At 44.1% G+C, this 5,599-nt stretch overlaps 1 long non-coding RNA gene across 1 annotated transcript; it reads left to right on the top strand.

Moving 5' to 3' along the window:
- Positions 1-3,038: 3,038 nt before the first annotated feature.
- LOC141021169 (uncharacterized) lies at positions 3,039-5,294 on the top strand. The gene is made up of 2 exons (XR_012181207.1): positions 3,039-3,166; positions 4,537-5,294. It is a non-coding gene; the product is annotated as an uncharacterized lncRNA (long non-coding RNA).
- Positions 5,295-5,599: the final 305 nt, after the last annotated feature.

The raw sequence follows: 5,599 nt of genomic DNA, 5'->3' as shown, positions 1-5,599 counted from the left end.
CCAGCCCCTTCTCCGCCCACCTGCCCCTTCTCCTGACACGCAGATCTAGTTGCGCCGGTCGCCGCGCAACAACCCTAGCCACGACGAGCTCCACCACCGTGCTGTCCAGGAGCCGCGCTGCAGTCCTCAACTAAACTAGGCTGCTCCACCTTGCCGTCACCAGCCCTTTCTCCGCCCACCTCCCCCTTCTCCTGACACGCCCTAAACCCTCTAGATCTTAAAAGCCCCGTATCTTTTATTCTGTTAGGTTTTTGGGGATTCTAAAAATCTTCAACGGGGTTCCCCCAGTTGAATTCGGATGTAACTTTTCGAGTAGATGATTTTTCATATAAAAAACTTTTTAATCCGAGTTCATATGCAAAAGTTATGCCCATTTTACTAAATTGCAGAGAGATTTTGCAAATAAAGTCGAAATTCATATTTGTAAATTTTCCCAACAACTAGACAACATATCACATAGGAAACTTATTTTCTTTTATTTTTTTGACATTTCCATCATTTTCTTTTATTTTTATTTTAAACTGAAAAGGCGGTCAGGGGGTGCATTTAGTAATGGCGCACCTTTACAAAGTGCGTCATTACTATATATATGACTTGGTCAAACCTTGGTCAAAGTTAGTAATGGCGCACTTTGTATAGGTGCGCCATTACTAAGTTTGACATAGTAATGGCGCACCTATGCAAAGTGCGCCATAATAAGTTTGACCAAGGTGTGATCCAGTCGTACACATAGGTATGACGCACTTTGTAAAGGTGCGACATTACTATGTCAACTTAGTAATGGCGCACCTATAAATATTTAGACACCAATATTATGCACCGCAATGCATATTTAGACACCAATATTATGCTTTCCATTGGCGGCTATGTAACAGCGTTGACTGACAGGATGTGTCGAGTTCGCTCCCTCCCGTGCCCGACATTTTTAGGAATTTTATGCCGCTGGAGTTGCTCCTTACAAGTTTGCGCTGCTTATTATTAATAAAATTTATTCAGCTCTTGCGTCTTAGGACACGCAGTCATGAGTCATGCGCCGCGAGTTCGGTCCCACTTTATCACCAAGTATTTTTCGGATGTTTTTGGGGAGTCGCTACCAACTTTGGGCAATGCGAATGGGCGGGCACGTTAGTTCGGCACCCCAAGAAAGAAGGCTATCCGTGAAATGAAGAACTATTGTACAGACATGGGGATGAACACGAAGCGAAAAATTTGCACCCGTTCTACCTTAGGATGGAAGCGAATTGTAAATATGAGACGAAAACTAATTTGGGGAACAAAAGCGGAAACGAAAATGAAATTGGGGAACATAATTTTCATATCTGCACATGCATATTGTGTTTTTTCATGTATAGCCAACTGTAGACCAGCCTAGATACATGGGCTAACTCAAATGTCCTTGAACTTATACTTGTATATGCTGCCAAAAATAAAAATCACGCATAATAGTATACATTATTGTGATATATCATAATAGTTACAGTCACCTTAGCAATTGTCTTTTTGGATTTTATTCTATATTTCTTTGAAGTTCAATAGTTTTTTGAGTTCCAACGATTTTCCACTTTTTATTTGTGCCCCCATGGTAGTATCTTCTTTCCTATTCATTTCCACACAAATTTATACTCCCCCATATCCATATCTCAATTAGCGAAAGGTAGTTTCGCTCCCGGACGGCGTCCAAGCTTGAGGATCTGTCAGTCTATTTCGATAGAAGATGGTGGATCCAAGCAGTGGCAGAGCAAGACAAAAGCCACTAGGGGGCAAAGGTAGATGACAAAGATCTGGGGGGCACAACACTAATTTTCCTCTCATCTAGGCCCTTCAAAAAATCTTCTCACTTTTCTCCAAAGTTGGGTGGGTGGGTCCCCTGGCCTCAACATAGCTTCGCCACTGGATCGAAGACCTGTGGTCGTCCATGCGTCCTTTGGTCACCTTTCCCCTGGAAGCAGCTGTGGTAACTGCTCCAGGGCGTTGGTTCGTCCATAGGTGGTTGACTTCCTGACCGCAAGATAAAAAGTCTTGCCGGCTCTACAGAGGAGCAACGTCGGCACCGGCACGCCATCCCCTTGTCCTGAAGGTTGTTGTCGGAGATACCCCAGATGTTTGTTTTTGATTTCTTGTTTGTTTGGGTTGTTTTTTGTAATGTTGGTTCTTTGAATATATTGAGCTTAGGCTTTTTTTTCACTAGTGCTAATTTTTTGGTTCTTAGGCCCTGTTTGGTTCATAAGTCCTAGGACATTTTTAAGTCCTAACTTATAAGTCCCAAGTCCCTAAAAAGTCCCTACCTGTTTGGTTCCTGGGACTTAACATGGACTAAAAGACCATATTACAACTATAAGTCCCTATAAGACTCTCCTTGAGAGTCTTATTTCATAAGGCCCAAATGCCCACTTTAAGTCCCTATAAGTCCCTCCTATTTGGTTTAGATGGGACTTATAGGGACTTTTTTAAGTCCCTAGACCAATAAGTCCCTGGAAACAAACACCCTCTTAGATTAGAATAATTTGCTTTTTGAGACAATATAATTGTCTGATAAAAGGCATGAAAATGAAGGTAAAATATGGTAGAAATCAGCCCACTCCGTTTTCACCCAATTGACAATGGATTGCTCAAATGCGGGAGCTATTTCTCGCATTCAACGAGCCTAAAGATTTCTCTCGCTGAAGGATTCCGACTATCGCGCCGGCCCACTATCGCACAACAAAATAGAAAAACCTATCAAGAAAACGATGGCGCGAGCAAAGTTGGCCGGCCCGGCCCAGCCTGGGTCCAACGAGCCAGGCACAGCACGGTCCGGCCCGGCCAGGCACGCTAAGTACGCATGCCGGCCTCTTTGGCCCAGGCACGACCCCTTCACTACATGGGTCGGCACGTCGGCCCGTTTGTCCTGAGTAGGCACGTCGAGGCACGGGCGCAACATCGATCGTTATTGCCTCATTGGCAAACCTGGCCAAATGGGCCAGCCCGGCCCGGCAGGGCACGGCCTGGGTTAAACGGGCCAGGCACGGCTCTGTGCTTTTACCTCCTATAAAAGCCGCCCGCCTCCGTCTCTCCCCCGCACTCCATCTCCATCGCCTCGCCGCCGTTCCCCGCAACCTGTCGACCCAATCTCAATCTCACATCACCTACATCGTCCTCTCCAGATCTTACGCCCGCCCCGCCCGAGGTGAGCACTTGTACATCCCGATCAGCTTGGAGTTCCGATTGGTTGGTAGGCGCTGGTTCGTAGGTCTCGGATCCAGCCAGCGTGGTCTCCCTCCGGAGTTGCTCGTTCCGATTGTGGTTGGTAGGCGCGGCGCGGGTTCATAGGTCTCGGATCCAGCGCCGTCTTGTATCCTGCCTGGCTTTGGCTTTGAGTATTCGTATGAGGAACCTCGACTAGGATAGGATTTAATTAGTTAGGGTTTGTTTGGTAACACCACCTAGGGTTCGATTATCCGTAATAAGGAATCAATCTGACATTTTAGTTAGGGTTTGCTTGGTTGTGGTCAGATTTTGGTTTCTCAACTCTGCCTGTCGCGATTTTGGGCGGAAATTGATGATTTCGGGGGAAAATTGGAGGGATTTTGTGGATGAAAGATGGGGAAACTTGGGGAAATGCTAGATCCACTCGAAACCAAGCAAATCCATGGATCAAAATCAACAAAACTTCATCATGCCAACAAATCAAAAAAAAAATTGGGGCTATTTTTGGTGGGGAAATTTCGAATTAGGACGAAAAATCAACAATATCAAGCTAGAAAACGAAAAAGGACATGTTAGCTTGATAGGTATTAATTTGGATGGAATTCATGCTATGTTGTTCGATTTCAGTTTATGCCAGAATGTTAATTTTTTTTTATCAACTGTGTTTGAGCGTAGTAGATTTGTTGCATATTCATGTTCTAGCTCTGTTTGGATAGGTAACAATATTTTTTGGGATCCTAAAATATTTATGCATAGCACTTAACCTGCAGCTGCTGATTAATGTTCTAGTCATATGTGCTGCTTTCCAGCTCTGTTGTTTGGATAGGTATTTGGTTATCGTTTGGGTTTATTTATTATATGTGATACTAATATTTGCCAATGATGATGTATCTTTTGCCAACCAATCTCTAGTCTTCTTCTTGAGGACTGTAAATGCTGGTTTGGTTTTCTGTGCTCACTATGCCCTTGCACATGGGATGCAATTTTTTATTAGCAATTATTTCCCAGCTGTTTAGTTTATTGTTTCCTTTGATGGTGAGGCATTAATTCTGGAGATGCAATTTTCTTGCTCACACAATAATACAATGAATGATGGGATCTCTATCTACTTTGAACCAAATTATATTATATTCCCTCTGTTAATTATTTTTCTGTTTTGGGTGATTGAGTGTATTCATTCTTTTTGTTTAGTTGCCTATCAGAATACATGGTTGAATTGCTTTCACTTCATATTAATAACTATTCTGTCGCACAATGCAAATATGCTGCTGTCCTAACTAATTAAGTAGAAGCTTGGTGCTGTATGGTTTCTTCCTGACATTAAATCCTCCCCTGTTTGTGCTGTACCAGCTGGTAGCAGCAACTGTTATGCTGCAGTCTTCTTTGCCGCCAAAAGGAAAAGATGCTCTACAAAATCCACTCCCATGCCCAAATCCAAGACCTGCAGGCCCGCTCCGATGAGCTGGGCCACTCCAATGACATGCAGGTGAATCTTGTCTCTCTGGAGTCGGTGCGCATAGCGCGCGAGTCGTATGCACTCCTCTGCCCGCTGATCATGGAGTCGAGGTCCTGGGCATGCCCGGAGCTGGATTCCCTCTCGGTTGTGGCAGGCTTGTCGCTGGAAATCCAAAAGCTCGAGCATGATGTGTTACCCCAGCTCATGGTTCAGGAGGCCAAGCTGGAACGGGGCGCCCTGGAAGCCCTCCTACTCATGAAGAACTCAGCAATTAAGCTCTTACATCGGAGTAAGTGCTTTAAGGAAGCCTTGGGCTTAGTGCTTGACGAGGAGGATCTGGTCTCAGACCGAGTTGAAGAGCTGAGCATAGTGCTAAAGGATATTGCTGTTCATGTACTCGAATATAATTGCAACATTGACTGGATTCAGGTGCGTCTCCCGTGGCTGGTCCAGCGGGTCACCGATGTGTTGGAGACCCCGGTTCGTTTCCGTGATTCTAATGAGTACTGATGAGTAGACTTATCAGCCAGCTCGAGGCTGTTGTGATGAGTATTTCTTAGGGGCGTGGCAAACAGTTTAGAATCAACCCTTTATGTTTGGATGTGTTATTAATGGATTTTAAATGATATGTATCTTGGGTAGTGTTTTCTCATTCTGTGCTAGTAGGGTACAACTTGCAATTACTTTCATTTTTTTTTGTTGAGAAACATCCATTCTGTGTTTTGCTGTACAGTCGCATGGAGGTATTCGCTCTTTTTGGGGAATATATGCCAAAAGAATATAGTATGTTAGAAAAGAAATCCCAAATTTAAGTCTTTTAAGAGGTACTACATACGGATGAATATAGACATACTTCAGAACGTGGATTCACTCATTTTGCTCCGTATGTAGTTTCCTAGTGAAATCTCTTAAAAGACTTGTATATTTAGGAACGGAGGGATCTGTGAGTGTCCATGA

The sequence above is a fragment of the Aegilops tauschii genome, chromosome 4 (genome assembly GCF_002575655.3).
Source record: "Aegilops tauschii subsp. strangulata cultivar AL8/78 chromosome 4, Aet v6.0, whole genome shotgun sequence".
In the NCBI taxonomy this organism is placed as follows: domain Eukaryota; kingdom Viridiplantae; phylum Streptophyta; class Magnoliopsida; order Poales; family Poaceae; genus Aegilops; species Aegilops tauschii.
The sequence above is the reverse complement of the archived record's forward strand: the minus strand, read 5'-3'. Positions and strand labels throughout refer to the sequence as shown.